General features: G+C 43.2%; 1 non-coding gene and 1 pseudogene across 1 annotated transcript; one reads left to right on the forward strand and one right to left on the reverse strand.

Moving 5' to 3' along the window:
* Positions 1–1,401: 1,401 nt before the first annotated feature.
* LOC116904321 lies at positions 1,402–24,152 on the reverse strand (annotated as a pseudogene).
* LOC116904719 lies at positions 6,259–6,390 on the forward strand. Its single transcript, XR_004388412.1, has one exon. It is a non-coding gene; the product is annotated as a small nucleolar RNA SNORA17 (small nucleolar RNA).
* Positions 24,153–24,186: the final 34 nt, after the last annotated feature.

Here is a 24,186-nt window from a genome sequence, read left to right on the forward strand (position 1 = left end):
TGCATGTTTAATCTCATACATGTAGGGCAAGAGTGTTCCTCAAATGCTTTTCCACCATAATTTTTGAGATAGGATATGCCAGTGATCCCAGGCTAGCAAGCTTGCACTTCTGTTTCTCTTGACCTCTAGTCCCAAGATGATGACACACGGATGCTGCCTTGTCTGGTTTCAGAGGTCCTTTTGTTACACTGTGACACTTTACACAACAGCCATCTCCACAGCCCTAGGAACCAGATATGACAGTTCAAAATATTTAGACCATGCATGTTGTTTTTCAGACAGGATCCACTCAGGTGGGAACTTACTCTTGCTTGCACTGGTCTTGAACTTTTGATCCTTGACGGGGCAGAGTGGCTCAGAACTGAAATGTGTGCATTGGGGAATTAGAGACAGGAAGGTGAGGATCCTGCTCAAGGTCATCTCTGGCTACAAGGTGGCCTGTTGGGATAAATGAGACCCTGAGTAAAACACAGATGTTAACAGCATTACAATGCACCTAAGGAGGAACTGAGGCAGCAGGATCCACAGGAAGTAAAAGCTAGCCTGGGCTACCCTGAGTCCCATTCCATCTGAATTATAGATGAGACTGTGTGAACATTAAAACCAGCATAGCAGTACTATTCCTATGAACCAAAGAAAAAGACCAAATGTCAGAATATACAATGGAAGTGTGCCTAAGACATCTGAATACATCAGGGCATAAAAAGAGATTCCCATCTTCTGTTTGAGGTGGAATGTGTTCCCTTAGCATACTTCTGTGAGTCTGATGTTATGAACAGTGACACATTCAAGGATTGTTGTTGGTAGTGTTGTTCATCTGTTGATTTTTAATTTCCACCAGCTGTGATTTTTATGTTTGTGTTTTGTGTTTGCCACCTAAGGCCATCTTCAGTGTTCCATGGATCCCAGTTTAAGAAAGAGCACGTGCGACCTGCCTGACTGGAATTTGTGTGCAAGAAGAGACGGGACAGAGACACAGACAGAACCTCACAGTGCATGGCCGTCAAGGAGTCATCAGGATGTGAGGCCAGATCTCCAACCCAGGCTGGCCAGAGTCTCCGGGAAGTCCTCGTTGGTTTTGTCTGATTAGCTAGCCTGATCCAGAGGCTGAAGCCAGCACTGAATCCATGGAATGAACTTCCCAGAGTTGTGCATTAAGGGTTGGGGAACATGGGGTCAATGGTGCTCTTCCTGCCTCTGAGAGGAATAGGACACTCCTCTCTTCTCAAATTAGGCAGGAAAAAAAATGTCTGTCCTAAGAGAGCTTAGTGTTGCTCAGGGGACAGAGTAGATAAGAAACAGGAATGTGTTTCCCAGGGGCAGAACACTACTGGTACAGGGTGTTGAACTCAGCAGATATCCCAGCAGGGTGACTATGCCAGGAACCTTGTTGTCCTGTGCTCAGATTAGGAGAGACCGTTGGTCGGAGGGACCATCCACGTCAGTCACACGGGCTTCTGTGTGCCTCAGGCTGTGACAGATGTTGGCACAGTCTAGGGAGAAAGAACACAGGAGATGACATCTTACCAATGTGACAGTGGGAGGGACAGGGAAAGCTTCCCAGAAGCTCTCACAGGATGTGGGAGGCTGCTTACCAGGGCAAGAGCAAGTAATGTGCAAATACTCCGAGAAATGCAAGCAGCTTTCTGAGTTGTCCAGTTGCGTGCAGACTCCAGGAAGAGAGATGAAGTTGTCAGGAGACAGGGCCTCAGCAGGTTGCTGCCCCATCATGAGGGGCTCAAGTTTCAGCCTGGTTATCATAGGCATTACTGGCTTATGGTGTGGCAGGTGGTGGTGAGTGTGGACTTATGTTGTTAATGTGAAATGTGAAATGTGAATGTTGGCCTTGAAGGAACAAGCTTAGAGAGGCAGGCAGTGGGTTATTAGAGGGCAGATTTGGTGGAGAGAGAGGGCACAGCTGCCCCTGCAGTCACTCCACAGCTGTGGTTTTCATGTGTTTGCTCTGAGGTGGGTCTGAGGCCTCAAGCAATGTGACCTGTGATGGGATGGGGGTGCGGGAGCAGGGGAGGGCATGTATAATGTTGGCAGGAGACTGCCCTCTAGAGGAGTCCCACAAGGGCACTTGCAGGCCTCATTCTTGCCCTGGGAACCCGTTTTGGGGCAGTCAGGACAGGCTGACTAGGGAGACTTCTCTGGGGAGAGAAGGCTACCTCCTGAACAAGACCAGGTTTCCTGCAAGAAATGGAGCAAATGACATTACCTTCCCATAACACATGAGGAGACATGTGTGACTGTTCTTTGCTCCCTGTTTGCCCAGGCTGGGGGAGTGGGCATAGGGTACTGTTCCCCATAGAGTTTAGGGGCACCTTAGCCTTTCAGCCCTCTTTCCTGAGCAAGGCACGGTAAAATCTACCCCTTGTTGTCCAAGATTTTACCTGGAGAGATCTATGCTGGGGTGGATAGCTCTTCCGAAGGGCTGGCTATCTAGTTTGCAGCCAGCGCAACCCCAGCACACGGTTCACAAGTCATGGAGCTGGGGCAGGTCCTCTTCTCGACTTCAAAGCAGAAAGACGCGGGAAAGAGGCTTTTCATGTCTTTGAAACACACAGGACTTACATGACTGACTGTGCAGTGCCACAGCACCCCACTGGTTCTTCAAGGACTCACCGCTTCCTTTGGCCAAGGTCCCACCCTCACTTCTCCCTGCTTTGATCAGCATCTCTGCAGTCTGCTTCTGGCTCTACAAGAGTGAGATGGCTCTTTAGGGGTTTCTATGGAATTGGTTTTTCTGAAGTGACAGGCTAAATTCCCAAGTGTGCTACAAGTGGGCACACTCATCATTTGTCACAAAAGAGAGGGAATACGTATAAAATGAATGAGGACATGCACCTTCCTGGTCCTGTGGGTGACTCCACAGTCCCCTTCCCTTGGAGTCAGGTTCTTACACGAGGCTTGGCTTCTCTTCAGTAGCGGCAGGCAGCAGCAGCACAGGTTTTTGATGCAGTTCATGATTCTTTCTTTCCCCCTTCCAGAGGTGATGCTGTCACCAGGGGAGGCTGGACCTGCCATCTCGTGCTGGCCATTAGTAATGGTCTCTTCCTGAATGATGGGCATTTCCTGACTATTGGCCAGATCCTGAATGATGGCCTCTTCCTGTTTGATGGCCTCTTCCCGTGTGCGGGTCTCTTCCTGTATGAGGGTCTCTTTCTCCAAGGTATCCCAGAGGAGGAGCCTGAGGGTTATGCTCCTAGTTGCCTGCAGGGATGCCCCAGAGCTCGTCTTGTGGAGGGCATATTCCTGTCTTTGTCAATTGTAGACTCATTGTCTGGTCAGAAGAGGAAGTATATAGAAATGGAGACACGACAGGTTCAGTCAAGCTACCATAGAAGACAAGTTTGGACTGCGAAAATCTCAACTGATTTCCAGTCTGCTTCTCATGAGGGAGTCAGTCACAGGACAGTCCATGTGGGATAGTTATGGACAGTGCGTCCTCTTTGGCTGGCAGCACACAGCATGTCTTCTGTCCTCCTGACAGGAATTCTCCTCCTCCTCCTCCTCTTCCTTTAGCTTAGATGAAGGTGAAAACAAGGTGTAGAATGAAGAGCCTCAGAAGCTCTCCTTAGGAAAGCAGGGAAGGAGTGAAGGTCTTCCAGGCTTGGCTGCATGCATTTTAAGGCTTTCATTTAGTGGTGGGAGCGCTCTCTCCTGGGTGACTGGTGTTGTGGAATCAGATAGGTTTCTATCACCTCATTGAATTTTTGCTCTCAGAGACTCTATGATTTCTTCATGCTTATACCCCATGTCTTTCATGGTTGGGCTATGCTAGGGCTCCAGTTGCCTGGGAAACTCTGTGTGGAAATAGGTGGTAAACCTGCCTCACTGTCCCTGTTCATGGGGTGCCTCATGATGATGTGTATGGTGGGGCTCGTGATGGGATTGATCATCAACAGTTCAGCGATGTCTTTGAAAATGTTGGTGGAAAGATTAGGAAGAATGCTGAAGCTTGAGCTGACCTGCTGCCTTTTCTCCATAAAGTCCTGCCTTGGAAAGGAAAGCTCGTGGCCACCATGAGGAAGAGGAGGATACCTAAACTCCAGATATAGACTGGGCAGCACTCATATTCCTCCACATGTAGGATTTCCAGGGCACAGTAGGGCAGCGTGTCACAGAAATCCGCCTGCTTCTGCCAGGAATCACTTTAGCAGTCAGGCCAGAATCCTACAGCTTGGTGTTCTTCCTGCAGTTGATCAAAATGTTGCTGCCCAGCCTTTATGTCTCTATGGACAATGTCATGGTAGTACTGTGCCACATGTAGTGTCTGGGCAAACGCCCTTCATCTAACTCTCCTCTAAATACCTTCATTCTTGTATGCAGTCTAATAGCTCTCCCTTGAGGCTTGCTCCATCACTAGGTAGGTGCTCTTTCTCCTCTAGACCACGTGAAACAGATTACTAGCGTTAGAATTGGTAAGGGATTTCATAATGCTGACTTCACTATTGATACTATTGATAAGTGAGGTGTACTTCATGTTTCTGGGAAATTTTATACCCACACATGTCAGTGTTGGTACATGGTAGGCCATTTTGACCACTGAAGTGCTTCCTTTGCACAGTGTTTCCTGTCTGCTGACGTCTTTGTTTTTAGTTAAGACGTGTTTTATATCCTTCCAAGTTCATCTGCTTACACATATGTCCTTGAGAGGCTGTCCAAGCCAGGATGAAATGGCCCTAGTCAAACAAAGATATTGGGTACCATAAACTCACCATGTATGATTTGTGGTCTTTAACTTCCTGAAATTGTTCATGCTTTGTGTTGCTTGCCTTTAAAAAGGCACTGAGAAAATACAGTGCTGCCATGGTATTGACCAGCAGCCCTCTCATATTTGTCTCTTGCATGTTCTTTCTGCCTTTCCAATAAACATCCGCACTTCTCCAGTCATGGTTCCCAAGTTGACTGACAGGCCAGCTCCTGGCATGGGGGTGCCTTGCTGTGTGAACATGCCAGAAGGGTCTAGATGTGTCCTTCATACAGACTTAGGGAATCGAGCAGTGGGTCTTGCCAGTCACCAGAGAGGAGGCACCCCAGGGTGACAGCTCTCCAATAGGATCTACATCTCAGTGATCTGGTGTGCAACCGAGATGGTCATGGGACCAGCAGCTCTGGGACAGCATGCTGGAACATTAGGTGGAGGATCCCTCCAAGCCTTTGTCTGGGGCCAGGGGGAGGGAAGGGTTAAATGAGGGAGAATTAAGTAGAGGAAAGGTAGTCATCCTTGCCCTGTTTCCCTGTCTTCTTTCTGTAGTTTGGAAGCAGAGAGAGGTGCTGGGCAACTCTGAGATATTGTAGACCCCACCCTAGGTGGTCTGAGTCACCTTCCTTCCTAGTTATTCTCACCCTGTCTCTTTTGTTCATAGGAAACAGCACCTCCCTGAACAAAAAAAGGGAAACATTGAGGGTCTTGGAAGGGGCAAGGAAGAGGCAGTGTGATCAGGGGAATGTGATCAATATTCTTGTACACGTATGGAAATGTCACTGTGAGATTGCTCATGCTGTGCAGTTAATATAAACTAATGTTCCAACAGTGAAAGCAATGAAACCATGTAAAATATGACATTTTAAAATAGAGTTAAAATTGCAAATAATGAAGAAAACACCCATTAGACTTCAAACCTAGAAAGGATAAGAGAAAATTAATTTATATTCAGAAAACACAAACTTCTAAAAAGAAACATAGAAGTGTAGAAGAAAACTAATGTTCAGATTCAAGAATTCATTAAGTTCCAATGCATTAGCTCCCCAGCCTACACATCCAAATGCTCTCCAATCAACCAACAGCTACTGCCCTGTAATGTTAGAAGACGGCCTCCGCCAGAGCTGGAAGTGGGCAGGCAGGTAAATGACCTCATAGCGCAGTGATACCCAGGGATGTAGGAAACGCTGGAGAAAGAAGAGAGGAAGAGAAACAGAGTCAGAGACAGATGAGAGAGAGGAACGTGTATTAAAGCAGAGTGACGAGACAAGCCTACAATCTCTGCCACTCAGGAAGCTGTGTCAGACTGCTTCAAAGTTTTGTTTCTTTTTTTTATTTCATGTACGTTTGTGCTTTGCCTCTATGAGGGTGTGAGATCTTCTGGAAGTGGAGTTACAGTTGTGTGCTGCTGTATTGGTGCTGGGAATTGAGCATTAAGCCATCTCTCCAGACCTCCTGACTGCCTCACATTTAAGGCTAAGGTGGGCTATAGAGGAGTATACTGGACAAAGCAGAGATACACATAAAGACCTCTTAAAACAAAAATCACTGTCCCTGGAGGCATTTTAGGTGTGGCTGCTATGTCACATGTGCATCATGGGGTGGCAGAGGGGAGAGAAACTTTGTCTATGCTCAATGTGTCGGCCTATGAATATTTGAATGCTTGGTAGCCTAACATCCCCCTTGAAAAAGCCAGCCTGAAATGACCACCATTCTGATGTCAAGCAGGACTGGATGGACTTCAGGAGAGGAAGCAAGTCAGAGACTAGAAGAATCCTTTCTTGGAACACAAGTCCCAGGTGGAAGGGAGCCCCAGACAAATGGAAACTTGGGTGGGCCTGTAAAAGAGATAGCCAGAAATGATCACAAGACTGGTGCCAAGGGGCCTGGACCAGGAGCTAGCCTGAAGTGATTACCAGTCTGTTGGGCACTCAGAGACCCAGGGCACCATTAACTGGAGCAGATAAATGGTGGAGAAATGGAAGAGAAAGAGAAACAGAAGGATGTGGGCATGACCAAGGGAAGCAGAACTGGACACTCGAGGGTAGTAAGGAACGGCCTGATGTGAGTAGCTGGTGAAGTCACCTGGGATCATGGTAGGGTCCTGTGCTGACAGTGGGGGCCACATCTCTGTCCAACGCCCTGCAGCAGCAGCAGGGATTTGTCACTACCAAAGGCCAAGTGGATGTCCCTGGTCTGGCCTGCCCCTGTGGACATGTTGGAGGGCTGTGCAGAACTAGCCCCACCCTTCACTTGGGCATTGTGGGAGAGTTGGCCCTAGAGGCCTGAGAGCAGGAGAGCTGACTCCGTCCAGAGACCCCTACAGTACTCAGGGGCCCAAACATGGCAGGAGATGGGCGTTAGTTGTCCCTGAGTATGCTAGCATGGTAGAGCTGGCCCTACCACTGTGGTCCTTGTGGTGGTGTAGATGAGAGAGAGGTACACTCCTCCCTTCTTGTCCCTCACCATCTGTAGCAGGCAGGAGGCATGCCCTGGGGACATGAGAGCATGAGAGGTGGCCCTGTCCTTCACCAGCTGCAGGACTTGGAAGGGCAATCCCTGAACCTTACTCGGGAAGCATAGTAGAGCTGGTTTGTCTTAGGGTTTCTATTCCTGCACAAACATCATGACCAAGAAGCAAATTGGGGAGGAAAGGGTTTATTCAGCTCACTTCCATATTATTGTTCATCATTAAAGGAACTCAGGGCAAGAACTCAAACAGGTCAGGAAGCAGGAGCTGATGCAGAGGCCATGGAGGGATGTTTCTTACTGGCCTGCTGCCCCCAGCTTGCTTAGCTTTCTTTCTTATAAAACCCAAGACCACTAGTCCAGGGATGGCACCACCCACAATGGGCTGGGTCCTCCACCCCCACCTTGATCACTAATTGAGAAAATGCCTTACAGCTGGATCTCACGAAGGCATTTCCACAACTGAGGTCCATATCCTTTTTCTGTGATAACTCCAGCTTGTGTCAAGTTGACAGACAAAACCAGCCAGTAGATGGACCTAGATGTGGGTCCCTTGCCTTTGTCCTCACCACTGGAGGCAGGAGGAGAGCTGGCTCCATGAGGCCATGAGAACAGGAGATCTGGCCTTGCCCCTCACCTGGGCAGCACTGTAGACCTAACCCCAAAGGCAGGGGTACGGGTGAGCCAGCCCTGAGGATGTGAGCATGGGAGAGCAAGCCCTGCCTCCTGTCTGCCATATGGAAGTATCTACCACCCTCATCTGTAGCCACAAGCAGGAGAGCTTCTCTGGGCTCACGAGAACAGGAGGGTTGGTCTGGTAAGGAGAACAAGCCTACCACCATGCCTAGGCAACATAAATGAGCTAGCACTGATGTTGGGGTTGAAGGTGAGCCAGTCCTGCTTCTTTTCTGATGAGCACTAGTGAGTAAACTTCAGAGACAACCTCTGCCCTTCATAATCTGTTATATGAGAAAGCTGGCTCCAGGATTGTGAGTGGGAGAACTTACCATGTCCCTAAAAGGCTGTAGTACTTTTGAGAGCAGTCCCTGTACCTCACCTGGGCAGTAAGGCAGAGCTGGCATTCATTGTGGGGTTGCAGGTAAGCTCGCCTGAAGGGCATGAGCGCATGAGAACTAATACCAAGCTAATACCTTTCAGGCCCTGACCCATGGCTTTCAATTGGTCCACCCCAACATCTGCCCCATCAGTGTGTTTCTAAAGTGTATGAAGGGATTGGTTCTACAGATTCACAACTATAGGATCTCTAAGAGCAGCATATCCAAGAGGAGTTCCCGGGAGGTTCCAGTATTGATAGAGATGTTAGGTAGGAGTGTCAGTTCAAGATCCTCCAACCTATTGTTGGTATGAGTTGAAGCAGGGACTCCAGCATACCAGGTGCACTATAGCAGGTATAGCAGCTACTGCTATAAAACCACCACCAGGTAACAGTACTATATCAGTTCTGACTTGTTTCATGGCCAGCAGCCTTCCTGCATTCCTTATTGGCAAAGGTTGGGGTCTCCATGCTCTTCAGACCTTCCTCCCCATTTCCTACCAAGGTACTATCAGGCAACACTGGGTACACAGCTCCCCATTGCCTCCATAAAGACCAGCAGGGAACACTCACTGGATGCACAGATCCTGCCTCTAAAAGGGCCAGTAGCAGGGAGCAGTGAATACAGATTCTCAATATCTCCCAAAGGGGAGCAGGGAGCACTGGCTGCACAGATCTCCAATGCCTCCCACAAGGACATCAAAGAACACTGTATGTAGAGCTCCTCACTGCTACACACAGGACTAGCAGGGAGCACTAGATGCACAGATCATGAAAGTCTCCAGTGTTCTAGCAAGGAGCACTGGCTACACAGATCCTCACTGCCTCCCACAGGGCCAGAAGTACTTCACAGATCCTCACTTCTGTGCACATGGGAAGAACTCAATGGTCAGACCAATTCCAGATGTGAGGCACAGGAAATAATTACTACATGTATGGTTGCTCAGTTTTCTTCTCTCCAACAGAGAGGACTTCTGATTTATGGGGAATATGTGGCTGTCATGAGCTGCCATGTTACTTTTCTCAGTTTTGGCCGTTAAGATTTTTAGGATGGGCTTCCAGTCTCCATCTGTACCCTGGAGTTAAACCTGTAGCACAGCTCTCCAGACCCAAATCCTGCCAGGAGAGAGCTGGTCTCCCCAGAGTGCTGTCACTCATAAGTCCACGGGTGAGACGAACATTTTTCCTCCAATAACAGACCAAAGAGGAATCTGCCAGGAGACCACAGGGCTCAGCATCTGTGGGGATCCTTTCTGTCTCCATCTGCTCCCCAGAGTTAACCCTGTGGCACAGCTCTCCCTACCCAAATCCCTCCCAGAGAAAGCTGATCTCCCAGCAGTACTGACACAACTAAGATCATAGGCTCACAGGAGGGACAGGTTCCAGACACAGACAACAAGACCAACTAACACCAGAAATAACCAGATGGTGAGAGGCAAGTGCAAGACCCTAAGCAACAGAAAGCATGGCTACTTGGCATCACCAGAACCCAGCTCTCCCATTACAGCAAGTCCTGGATACCCTAACACACAGGACAAGCAAGATTAAGATTTAAAACCACATCTCATGATAATAGAGGACTTTAAGGACATAAATATCTCCCTTAAATAAATACAGGAGGACACAGGTAAGCATGTAGAAGACCTTAAAGAGGAGATACAAAAATCCCTTAAAGAATTACGGGTAAAAAAACAACCAAATAGGTGAAGGAATTGAACAAAACCATCCAGGATAAAAAATAGAAATAAAAACAAAAAGAAACCACAATAAGAGACAACCCTGGAGATAGAAAACTTAGGAAAGAGATCAGGAGTCATAGATGCAAGCATCAGGATACAACTGATAAAAGAGAGAATCTTAGGTGCAAAGATATCATAGAAAACATTGACACAACAGTCAAAGAAAATGCAAAATGCAAAAGGCTCCTAACCCAAAACATCCAAAAAAATCCAGGACAATAAGAAGATCAAAGCTAAGGATAATATGTATAAAAGAGAGCGAAGATTCCCAACTTATAGGGCCAGTAAATATCTTCAACAAAATTATAGAAGAAAACTTCTCTAACTTCTCTTTCTAAAGAAAGAGATGCCCATGAACACAAGAAACCTACAGAACTCCAAATACACTGGACCAGAAAAGAAATTCCTCCTGACACATAATCATCAAAACACCAAATGCACAAAACGAAGAAAGAATATTAAAAGAAGTAAGGGGAAAAGGCCAAGTAACATATAAAGGCAGACCTATTAGAATTACACAAAACTTCTCACTAGAGACTCTAAAAGCTAGAAGATTCTGGACAGATGTCATACAGACCCTAAGAAAACACAAATGCCAGCCCAGGATACTATACCCAGCAAAACTCTCAATGAACATTGATGGAGAAACAAAGATATTCCATGACAAAACCAAATTTATACATCTTTCCACAAATCCAGCCCTACAAAGGATAATAGATGGAAAACTCCAACACAAGGAGGGAAACTACATCCAAAAAAAGCAAGAAAGTAATCTTCTTTCAACAAACCCAAAAGAAGATACCCACACAAATATAATTCCACCACTAACAACAAAAATAACCAGAAGCAACAATCCTTATATCTCTTACCATCAATGGACTCAATTCCCCAATAAAAAGACATAGACTATACCAGACTGGATCCAGTATTTTGTTGCATACAGGAAACTCACCTCAGTAACAAAGGCAGACACTACCACGTGGTAAGTTTTCCAAGCAAATGGTCCCAAGAAACAAGTTTGAGTAGCCATTCTAATATTGAATAAAATCAACTTTCAAACAAAAGTTATTAAAAAAGATAAGGAAGGACACTTCATACTTATCAGAGGAAAATCTCCAAGATGAACTCTCAATTCTGAACATCTATGTTCCAAATGCAAGGACACCTACATTCATAAATGAAACCTTACTAAAGCTCAAAGCACACATTGTACCTCACACAATAATAGTGGGAGACTTCAACACTCCACTCTCATCAATGGATAGATCATGGAAACAGAAACTAAACAGAGACACAGTGAAACTAAGAGAAGTTATGAACCAAGTGGATTTAACAGATATGTATAGAACATGCCATCCTAAAAAAAAAAGAATACGCCTTCTCCTCAGCACCTCATGGTACCTTCTCCAAAATTAACCATATAATCAGTCACAAAATAGGCCTCAACAGATACAAGAAGATAGAAATAATCCCATGCATCTTATCAGATCACCATGGACTAAGACTCTTAAATAACAACAAAAACGACAGAAAGCCCACATACACATGGAAGCTGAACAATGCTCTACTCAATGATGACTTGGTCAATAAAGAAATGAAGAAATTAAAGACTTTTTAGAATTTAATGAAAATGAAGACACAACATACCCAAACTTATGGGACACAATGAAAGCAGTGATAAGAAGAAAACTCATTGCTCTGAGTGCTTCCAAAAAAGAAACTGGAGAGAGCATACATTAGCAGCTTGACAGTAAACCTAAAAGCTCTTGAACAAAAAGAAGCGAATACACCCAAGAGGAGTAGAGGGCAGGAAATAATCAAACTCAGGACTGAAATCAACCAAGTAGAAACAAAAAGAACTATACAAAGAATCAACAAAACCGGGGTTGAGATTTAGCTCAGTGGTAGAGGCCCTGGGTTTGGTCCTCAGCTCCGAGGGAAAAAAAAATCAACAAAACCAGGAGCTGGTCCTTTAAGAAAATCAACAAGATAGATAAACCTTTAGCCAGACTAACCAGAGGGCACAGAGATAGTATCCAAATTAACAAAATCAGAAATGAAAATGGAGACATAACAACAGAAACCCAGAAAATCCAAAAAAAAAAAAAAAAAAAAAAGTCAGATTCTACTATAAAAGTCTATACCCAACAAAACTGGGAAATCTGGATGAAATAGACAATTTTCTAGGCAGATACCAAAGTTAAATCAGGATCAGATAAACATTCTAAACAGTTCCATAATCCCTAAAGAAATAGAAGCAGTCATTAAAAGTCTCCCAACGAAGAAAAGTCCAGGGCCAGATTTGTTTAGTGCAGAATTCTATCAGACCTTCAAAGAAGACTTAATACCAATACTCTTCAATCTATTCCACAAAATAGAAACAGAAGGAACACTACCCAATCCTTTTTATGAAGCCACAATTACACTCATACATAAACTACACAAAGATTCAACAAAGAAAGAGAACTTCAGACCAATTTTACTTATGATTATCAATGAAAAAATACTCAGTAAAATTCTTGCAAACTGAATCCAAGAAAACATCAAAATGATCATTCATCATGATCAAGTAGGCTTCAACCCAGGGATGCAGAGATAGTTCAATATATGGAAATCCATCAACATAATATACTATATAAACAAACTCAAAGGAAAAAACCCACATGATCATCTCATTAGATACTGAGAAAGCATTTGACAAAATTCAACATCCCTTCTTGATAAAAGTCTTGGAAAGATAAGTAATTCAGGGCTCATATCTAAACATAGTAAAAGCCATATACAGCAAACCAGTAGCTAATATTAAACTAAATGGAGAGAAACTTGAAGCAATCCCACTAAAATCGGGGACTAAACAAGGTTGTCCACTCTCTCCCTACCTATTCAATACAGTACTCGAATTCCTACCCAAAGCAATCAGACAACAAAAAGAGGTCAAAGAGATACAAACTGGAAAGGAAGAAGTCAAAATATCACTATTTGCAGATGATATGATAGTATATTTAAGTGATCCCAAAAATTCTACCAGAGAACTCCTACAGCTGATAAACAACTTTGGCAAAGTGGCTGGGTATAAAATTAACTCAAACAAATCAGTAGTAGCCTTCCTCTACTCAAAGGATGAACAGGCTGAGAAAGAAATTAGGGAAATAACACCCTTCACAATAATCACAAATCATGTAAAATACCTTGGGATGACTCTAACCAAGCAAGTGAAAGATCTGTATGACAAGAATTCAAGTCTCTGAAGAAAGAAATTGAGGAAGATCTCAGAAGATGGAAAGACCTCCCATGTATGTTCATGCATTGGCAGAATTAATATAGTAAAAATGGGGGTTGGGAATTTAGCTCAGTGGTAGAGCGCTTGCCTAGCAAGCGCAAGACCCTGGGTTCGGTCCCCAGCTCCGAAAAAGAAAAGAAAAGAAATATAGTAAAAATGGCCATTTTTTCTTTCTTTCTTTCTTTTTTTATGGGATTTTTTAAAAATTTACATTTCAAATGTTATCCCCTCTCCTGGTTTTTCAGTTTCCCATCCATAAACCCCTTATCCCATCCCCCCTACCCCCCTTTCTATGAGGGTATTCCCCCACCCACCTACCCACCCCTTCCTGCCTCCTCAATCAGACATTCCCCTACACTGGAGCATGGAGCCGTGGCAGGATCAAGGGCTTCTTCTCCCATTGATGCCGAACAAGACCATCCTCTGCTACATATGCAGCTGGAGCCATGGGTCTGTCCATGTATACTCTTTGGATGGTGGTTTAGTCCCTTGGAGCTCTGGTTGGTTGGTATTATTGTTCTTATGGGGTCTTAAGCCCCTTCAGCTCCTTTAATCCTTTCTCTAACTCCTTCATTTGTGACCCTGTTTTCAGTTCAATGGTTTGCTGCCAGCATCCGCCTCTGTATTTGTCATGCTTTGGCAGAGCCTCTCAGGAGACAACTATATCAGGCTCCTGTCAGCATGCACTTTCTTGGCATCAGCACTATTGTCTGGGTTTGGTGGCTGTATATGGGTTGAATCCCCGGGTGGGGCAGTTTCTGGATGGCCTTTCTTTCAGTCTCTGCTCCAAAGTTCATCTCTGTATTTTCTCTTATGAATATTTTTGTTCCCCCTTCTAAAAAGGACTGAAGCATCCATACTTTGGTCATTCTTCTTGAGCTTCATGTGGTCTTTGGATTGTATCTTGGGTAATCTGAGCTTTTGGGCTAATATCCACTTATCAGTGAGTGCATAATGCGTGGTTTTTTTTTGTTTGTTTGTTTGTTTTTTTTGTGATAAGGTTACCTCACTAAAGATGTTTCTAGTTTCATCCATTTGCCTATGAATTTCATGAAGTCATTGTTTTTAATAATTGAGGAGTACTTCATTGTGTAAATGAACCACATTTTTTTGTATCCATTTCTCTGTTGAGGGACATCTGGGTTCTTTCTAACTTCTGGCTATTATTAATAAGGCTGCTATGAACATAGTAGAGCATGTGTCTTTGTTATATGTTGGGGCATCTTTTGGGTATATGCCCAGGAGTGGTATAACTGGGTCCTCAGGTAATACTATGTCCAATTTTCTGAGGAACCTCTAGACTGCTTTCCAGAGTGGTTGTATCAGTTTGCAATTCCACTAACAATGGAGGAGTGTTCCTCTTTCTTCACATCCTCACTAGCATCTACTGTCATCTGAGTTTTGATCTTAGCCAATTCTGACTGGTGTGAGGTGGAATCTCAGGGTTGTTTTGATTTGCATTTCTCTAATGACTAAGGATGTTGAACATTTCTTTAGGTGCTTCTCAGCCAATCTATATTCCTCAGTTGAGAATTCTTTGTTTAGCTTTGTACCCCATTTTTAATAGGGTTATTTGATTCTCTGGAGTCTAACCTCTTGATTTCTTTGTATACATTGGAAATTAGCCCTCTATCAGATGTAGGATTGGTATAGATCATTTTCCAATCTATTGGTTGCCATTTTGTCCTAATGACAGTGTCCTTTGCCTTAGAGAAGCTTTGCAATTTTATGAAGTCCCATTTGTCAATTTTTGATCTTAGAGAATAAGTCATTGGTATTCTGTTCAGAAAATTTTCCACAGTGCCCATGCATTTGAGGTGCTTTCCCACTTTTTCTCTTATTAGTTTGAGTGTATATGGTTTTATGTGGGAGTCCTTGATCCAGTTGGACTTGAGCTTTGTACAGGATGATAAGAATGGATTGATTTGCATTCTTCTACATGCTGACCACCAGCTAAACCAGCACCATTTGTTGAAAATGTTATCTTTTTACCACTGGATGGATTTAGTTCCTTTGTCAAAGATCAAGTGACCCTAAGTGTGTGGATTCATTTCTGGATCTTCAGTTCTGTTCCACTGATCTACCTGCCTGTCTCTGTACCAATATCATACAGTTTTGTTTTTTTTTTAAATCACTATTGCTATGTAATACAACTTGAGGTCAGGTATGGTGATTTGCCCAGAAGTTCTTTTATTATTGAGAATAGTTTTTACTATCCTGGGGTTTTTTGTTATTTCAAATGAATTTGCAAATTGCTCCCAAAAGCGATCTACAGATTCAATGCAATCCCCCTCAAAATCCCAAGCCAATTCTTCACAGAGTTAGAAAAAGCCATTTGCAAATTCATACCCAAAAGATGCTCCAACTTATAACAAGGTCACAAGATGCTCCACTATGTTCATAGCAGCCTTATTTATAATAACCAGAAGCTGGAAAGAACTCAGATGTCCTTCAACAGAGGAATGGATACAGAAAATGTGGTACATTTACACAATGAAATACTACACTACTCAGCTATTAAAAACAATGACTTCATGAAATTCTTAGGCAAATGGATGGAACTTGAAAATATCCTGAGTGATGATCAAAAAATCACAAAAGAACACATATTGTATGCACTCACTGATAAGCAGATATTAGCCCAAAAGCTCAGAATATCCAAGATACAATTCACAAACCACATGAAACTCAAGGAGAAGGAAGACCAAAATGTGGTTGCTTCATATCTTTTTAGAAGGGGGAACAAAAATGCTCACAGGAGGAAATACTGAGAAAAAGTATGGAGCAGAGACTGAAAGGCCATTCAGAGACTGCCCCTCATGGGGATGCATCCCATATACAGTCGTCAAACCCAGATAATATAGCAGATGCTAAGAAGTCTGCTGAGAGGCTCTGCCAGAATCTTACAAATACAGAGGTGGATGCTCACAGCCAGCCATTGAACTGAAAACAGGGTCCCCAATGGAGGAGTTAAAGAAAGCATCACACTAGCTGAAGGAGTTTGCAACCTTATAAGAAGAACACAGTATCAACCAACCAGATCTCCCCTAGAGCTCCCAGGGACTAAATTACCATCCCAAGAGAACATAGGAATGGACCTATGGCTCCATGGGCATATGTAGCAGACGATGGCCTTGTCAGGCATCAGTGGGAGGAGAGGCCCTTGATCCTGTCAAGGCTCGATGCCCCAATGTAGTGGAATGTCAGAGTGGGGAGGTGGGAGTGAGTGGGTGGGTGTGTGAGGGAGGGAGCATCCTCATAGAAGCGGGGGTGGGGTGGGGTCGGATAGAGTGTTTCTGGAGGGGAAACCGGGAAATGGATAACATTTAAAATGTAAATAAAAAATGCAATAAAAAAGAAAACAATTCCATATGTATAGAGAAGCTGCACAACAGATTGTTGGACAATGTGACTCTTGTCCTCAACATTATTCAGTGCCTCATTATGGGGTTAATCCTAGAGGTCTAGTTCCCAATCAGTTATGGCAAATAGATGTTACACACATACCTGAATTTGGTATATTGAGATATGCTCATGTTTGCATTGATATGTTTTCAGGTTTCCTTATGGCCACTGCCCAACAGGGAGGCCACTAATCATGTTATTTCTCATTGCCTAAAATGCTTTGTCATGGTAGGACAACCAACCATGATTAAGACTGATAATGGGTCTGACATAAAGTCAAGCTTTCTAGTTCTTTTGTGCCCAATTATCTATTACTCATAAAACATGTATTATATACATTCCACAAGACAGGGAACTGTGGAACAAATCCACAGAGCTCTAAAAACTCAGTTACAAAAGAAAAAGTGGGAGTTGTATACTTCTTCTCCTCAAAATAGTTTAAATCATGCACTGGTTATTTTAAATCTTTAAAACTTGGATGCCAAGGGACTCTCTGCTGTCGAGCATCTATGGCACCTGACAACTCAGCATAATTATGCCTGGGTGGAACGGCACGCCCCGCTGACTGGCATATGGTCCTGTTCTGGTATTAATATGGGGGTGAGTGCATGTTTCTGTTTTTCCACAGGATGCTGACAGTGCCCAGTGGCCTGAAAGGCATTTGTTTGGCCATGTGGGAGAAGCGATTGACCAGACCCATGATGCTGATGCTGATGCTCCACGTCCTGATGCCGAGTCGAGGAGAACTGCATTGGACCTGTGTTCCTGACCCCCTGATCTTGCATCCCTCCATTTGTGAGGGCCCAGAGATTGTGGTGATAGTTAATGATACACGTATGCTGGGACAGCCATCAACGGCATGGAAGATTTAGTTATACCGGTCATGTTGCCAGTTTGTGTTGTTAAGAATGAAACTTTAAACAAGATGTCTCAAGGTAGTCAAACTCACCCTGTCAGGAGGAAAATAAATGGTGTACATTTGGCTGCCAAATGGAGACACATTTTCTAGTGTGACCCGACCTCAGTGGTAAGGAGACTCTTATTAACAAAAAGACTTCTCTATGGAGAATGTGCTATACTAACAAACCCCACTTGTATAGTGTGTTCAACTCAGACAGACATATTGTTGACTCGTCTGGTAACCAGGATAAAATACAAAGAAACATCAATGAGTGAGAAAAAGAACTCTCTGTAGGGCTTTGGTGGTCAGACACTGGATCAGCACAGGTTTACGTCTGGAAACTTGCTGTGGCTTTGGGAGATTAGGCCAAAATTATACAGCTACTAACTGGAGACGGAACGCTGGGCTCAGACTGATGTCAGTGGGAAATGTACTTGCCTGCACTTCCCCACCATATGCATTGCTGATAGGGAAATTAACATCACTATGTTTGGGTTTAGATTCAATGTAACTTGCTATAAGTGTAATTCGATTAATCATGCATCTGACATTATAGAAGGAATTTCTGTTATGGTACTTCATCAACCTTCATTTGATATGATTCCTGTTAATGTTTCAGAACCTTGGTATGCAGATATAGCATAAAATTCCAAAAGCTTTGAGTAGACCTCAAAGAATGGTTGGGTTAATTATTGCTGGAATTCTTGCTATAGTTATCTATTGTAGCCATGTTCTCAGGGCAAGGGGCTGAATGTTCTATTAATCTTGGTTGAAGGAACAGAGAGGCCTATAAATGGGAACAAATAACCTGTGTGTGTCAAACATTGTCTCTGCTAGCTCATGACTTTGTTTCCCACACTACTGTAAAGTATATAAAGCCTAAGAAATACATTAGGGTTTGGTATGGTGTAGACCTGCAGCCCTCCAGATTTTCAACTTTCGTCTCTCAGTCTTCCTTCTGTCTTTCCTATAATCATCTTCACTCCTGCCTGAGAGGATGCTTTGACTGTGTGCCTGCAGGATCTCTACAATTATCTATGTTTGAGTAAAGCCATTTCCTTCAGGGTTGGACTGTCTCTTAAGGAAATATGTGTAAGCAGAAGAATTTGGCAGGATATAACGCACATCTTAACTAAAAACAAAGGCAGATAACAGAAGACTCGTTCATGACTAATCACAAGAAGTCAGCTAAAGTTAACTCTGAATGTGCTCATCACGTCTCTCCCTTTTCTATCTATACAAGCCAAAGCTGTCTCAGCTATTGGCTCAGAAAGACTGTGCCAGTTTGAGGTGTCCGCTCAAGAAGTGTGGACCTTACCCATCATTGGTACATGAATCCTAGCAGTCATGTCCTATTGATCCACCTCTGAGAGATTCTTACAGTCTTTTTTATGTACAGGCTCCTCCTACTTATCAGTTACAGAGCAGAAAGTTGTGCCTGTCTTAGGTTGCCATCTGAAAACACTCTCATTATGCTGAGAGTGAGTCATTATGCTGACTCTCATTATACATTATTTAGGTAATACAAATGTATAGATATCAAGCATGATTTCTGATTTTTATTCCTTGCACCTCATCTCCCATGATCTGCACTGTATCATATAAAGCATCAATTCTTTGTTGTAGCCATCCATCCAAATCCTCATGTGTGCTCAGGGCATTGGTTACATTCTCTGCAGGATGAGTAATAAAACTAGCAGTTTGTACCTCTTGGGCTAAAGCTAAGGCAGATGTAGTAGCACTGGCTATAAGAGTTATGAGAATAGGAACACCAGCAATGATCTGCCCAATCATACACTTACTTCTTGTCAGAGTGTGATCTACTTCTTTGAATATTTGTTGCCTTTTTTCAGAATACCAGTGTTCAGATAAATTTACAGGAATCATAATAAAAGCTGGTCAATGTGCTCCCATTTCAGTTTGATCATCATACAAGTGCAGAAACACAATTATACAAGAGAAAAACATTGAACTCATCATATCCAATAACAAAGGTAATGTTCCCAATTATTAAAGGATTAGGTGGGATAAGGCAGGATGTTACATTTACCTCTCAACCCCAGAATCTGTTCTATTTTTATCCTGCTTTGTTCAGGGCTTTGGCTCAACCCTATCCCTTGTAGTTGAGTCATAGTGGCCTGTTTAGGCCAGGTACCCAGCCAGCAATCAGCATCAATGCCAGACACATCAGCATCAGTATCTAAAAGACCAGAAAACATTTTCCCATTAATTTTTAAAATAATCTCTGGGTGTTGAGAAGAAATAGTCTGCACTCAATAGGCATCAGAGGATCTAAAACCAGAATTCCCCCTGTATTTTATTTTTTGTCTATTCTATGTATCTATTATGGTAATGAAGAATAATTGAGCTATTCTCTGCCCTAGTTGCAGTACAGATATCTTCTCTGGACTGGAAATCATAGCTTTTTTCTCATCCACAATCTGAGTCAATCATCCCTAGGGCTACTATCATCTCCTTCATTTGGTACTGCTTCTACAGAATAACAATCTTACTGCTCCCTGAGAGATAAGACCATAGACACCAGTAGTCAATGCTAACATGTCTATTTCAGGTGTCAACATTGTATAGGTAGGGACTGAGGTCCAATTCTGAGCTTCTGGGGGTTACAACAGAAGTCTTGAATGGATTGCCATGTTGTGGGACATACTGTTTTACCCAATAACATCGATCCATTACCTGGGGCTGCCTCCTCCTCCTCCTGTTTCCCAAAGTAGAATGTTACCCAACTTCTCTCTTAGGTTTGCACTCTTTAGACCAATGTTTTTCTCTTTTACAACAGGACACAAGCCTGGATCTTTTATGTGAGCAATATTAGACTTCACATTATCACTCCTCTCTGGACATTCCTTTATTTGATGCTCTACTCTTTTACATCCAAAACAACTCCCTGGAAGTCCAAGATGTCTATGAAATATTTGAAGCCTTTGTTGCTGAAAGAAATTTTGTTTAATAGTTTTCCCCTGCAAGGCAGCAGCCATAGTCTATGCTTGAGAATATGATCATCCTATATCCATGCATAAACAAATATATTCAGAAATATCTCCATTCTTTGCTGCTTGATAAGCAGGGTTTACCGTTACATAGCCTATGCACTTACTAGTAAAAGGCCAGCATCAGAATCATGAAAAAAAGGCCAGCAGGTTTCAAGAGTCAATTCACAAATTCTTGAAAAGGCTCATCTTGCCCTTGTCTTATTTTTGATAAGTCTTGATGAAGCATCCATTTGTAGGTAAAGTACCCCAAGTTTTATGCTCAGCAGTGCTAATCTGTGCACTGACTCCAGGATTCTACATAAACTGCTGGGATATCTCTGTTTATTGTCCTTCTCCGGCCAGCATTTTATAACTTACTCCAGCATCATTAACATGGGCATTCAATCCAGCAGGTCTTTGACAATGTTCAGAAATTCTATTTTCCAAAATAAATTATCCCCTCTATTTAAGCAAGCTTTAGCCAGCTGTTTCCAATTAGCTCCTATAACTCAATCAAGTATAGCCATAGTGAAATGAGCAGTATGGTCATATTGGGCTCATGTAGCTTTGAATTCCTTCAGTTGTTTAAAACATGTAGGTTGTTGAATTCTAACAAGATGGTCCTGTGTATCCTGCTATTCAAATTCAGGACACTGTAAATTGTAGTGGGGAGGTGCTGATACTAAGGTCTGGTTCCCTTATTGGTTCTTGATTTTGTCAATAAAGAAGGCCTATTGCTAATTGTTGGACAGAAGTACAGGTGGGACTTCCGAGTCCCAGGAGGAAAAAGGAGCCATGCCTTGGAGGGAAAGGGACACTGCAATCATGTAAGGCCTCAGGGACAGTTAGGGTCAGCAGCCTCTGATATGGGTGGGTGGCCAAGGATATGGAGGAGAGACAGGGATAATTAATTGATGTGGGCATAACTTTCCAGTCAGTAGATTCTACACCAAGCAATTGTGCCAGGAAAGGCAAACTGTAAAGTGATAAGCTGAGTGTGTGATTTTTATTCATGGATTCAGAGGTCTCGGGTGGGGCTGGTAATGAGATCCCTCCTGGGGCAAGGGTCATGGGAGTGGGCTAGTGGAGTGGTTGACTACCAGAGCAAGGGAGTTAGAGAGAGAGAAGCCAGGTCAGTGCTGATGACTTGGTGGACCAAGGCCAGGAGGAACAAAAGGAAGCCTGTAGAGGCCAAGGCTCAGTCGCAGCTCCCAGACAAAGTTGGAAACATGTATTTTAAAATTATACACAATAGTAAAGGAAATCCTTGTATATCCTTTCCTTGGTCTAGAGCACACAGCAGTGCTGCCTGCAATTGGGACATAAGTTTTTCTCAAAGGTAAAGGCCTTTCCCCCATTCTTAGGAAGGCTCCTGTCTCTTCATAGGTGGATCTAGACCTGCTACAATACTAGGTGTGATAATATCCTCCCCTGCCTCCTTTCCTCACCTTGTAACTTCCTTATTTTTTTTACTTTAAATGCATAAGACCTTGTGTGGATTCTTGAAGTCGCTACTTCTGTTCACCTTTATCCTTCTGTTTGCAGAAGCCTGTAAGGTCAATCATTATGATATCTCACAGCTTCTTCCTCTAAGTCTTCTTCCTCAGGATCAAGAGGCTACTCTTTCAGTGTTGTTGTAGCCTTTTCAGTATCCTCATAAACAGGAGGGACAGGAGGCTTGGCAGCACTATTTTTAATGTACTTAGCAGTGATCACTGCTAGAGAATCTACCATCGCTTGGAACCTTTTCCTTCTCATGTCTAGTGTCAAGGCTGTCCTCAGTTAAATCCCACAAGCTAAAAATGTCCACAGGGATTTTCTCAGGCCCCTGGGTATCATAATGATCATGCACGTTTTGTCCAAGCTTTAGGTTTCTAAATTTATGGTCCCCTCTTCAGGATACCAAGGACATACCTCCTCTACAAAATCTAATAACTTTAGCAACTGCTGCTGGCTTACCTTAACTCCCCATACTATAAGCATATCTCTGAGCACATATACAAAAAGCAAGCAACTCTGTCCCTGTCTTATTTTTCTTGTTTCTTATCTAACTTTTTTTCTTTCTCTTTTTTTATGTCTTTTTGATTTTCCTAGGTCCCTTATCTTTTTCAAGCTCCCTTATCTAAGTTTTCCTATGAATTATACTTCCCAAAATTACTCACTGCTGCCAACAATTCCACTTTTCCCTAAGCACTTCACTTCCAGCAGTGTCCTTTACTTCATTTCCCATAGTTGAGCCTTCACATTGGGTACCACTTGCTGGAGACAACCTGTCAGTCAACACAAAAATCACAGCTGAGAGAGTGAGGATAATTATAGGAAAGGGAGAAAGAAAATGAAAGAAACAGATATGGGAGGGCTGCAGGTCAAGACCACGACAACAGTGGATGTGTTTTAAGTGTATTTTAAAGGCAAGCAACACAAAACATGACCATTCTAGAACAATGAGTGCAAATTATTATGTGGCAAGTTTATGGTACACAGTATCTATATTTGACTAAGACCATTTTCTTCAGGCTTGGAGAGTCTCTCAAGGACATATGCTTAAGAAGAGGAACTTGGCAGGATATATCACACATCTTACCTAAAAACAAAGACAGATGTCAGCAAATGCATTCATGATTAATTATAAAGAAGATGTCAGCTAAAGTTAACTCTAGATGTGCTCCCCACACATCTGCCCACCCTAAAAATGAAGAAGACCCTTAAACTCCAGATATTGATGGGGTAGTTCTTGTATTCCTTCCTTTGAAGGAGTTCTGGAGCACAGTAGGACAGCATGCCACGGAAATCAAATCCACCAGATTCTGTCCAGGAATGACTTTAGCAACCAGGCCAAAATCAAACAACTTGGCATTCCCAGTCAGTCAATCAAAATGTTGCTGGCCTTTATGTCTCTATGGGCAATGTGGTTGTCATGACAATACTGCACCCCATGAAGTATCTGGGCAAACATCCTTCAACCCTCACTGTCCTCTAAAGACCCATATTCCTGGATGCTGTCTAGAAGCTCTCCGTCTGAGTTATGCTACCTGGACAAGGTGAAACACCTTGATAATATTAGGATGGGTAAGGGATTTCATAATGCTGACTTGCCTGCTGATAAGTGAGGCATACTTTGTGGTGTTCATGACAAGTTTTACAGCCACAGAAGTCAGTGTGGGAACATGGTAGGTTAGTTTGACCAATAAACAGGTTCCTGCACCCAGGGTTGTCATCACCTTATAGTCAGTAGTGAAGTTCTCCTCAATAGAATAGCAGGCCTCCAGGTCCTGTTCTATGATCAGGCCTTCCTTGATAGGAACCCAACTTGATATTAGGGAAAGAAAAACATTTAAAATCAGACCCAAGTATACGTTTATAATTACAGATTCCTACATCAAAATGACAAGAAAAAAGTCAGACACTAGGTAGTCAGATACTTTGAATGCTTGAGAAGTGAAGAACAAAGCGTCTTCCAAAGCAGTAGACACAAAATATGACATAGATCAGGCTGACAGGGACCAACAGCAAACTGAAAGAACAACACAAAGGATTTCACACAGTAAGAGCTGCTCAATGGACTGAAACACCATCCCCTCACCTCATTTCAGCATGCATTGTGAACAAAGACACCAAGAAAATCAGGTTCGAG

This window comes from Rattus rattus, chromosome 6 (assembly GCF_011064425.1).
Source record: "Rattus rattus isolate New Zealand chromosome 6, Rrattus_CSIRO_v1, whole genome shotgun sequence".
In the NCBI taxonomy this organism is placed as follows: domain Eukaryota; kingdom Metazoa; phylum Chordata; class Mammalia; order Rodentia; family Muridae; genus Rattus; species Rattus rattus.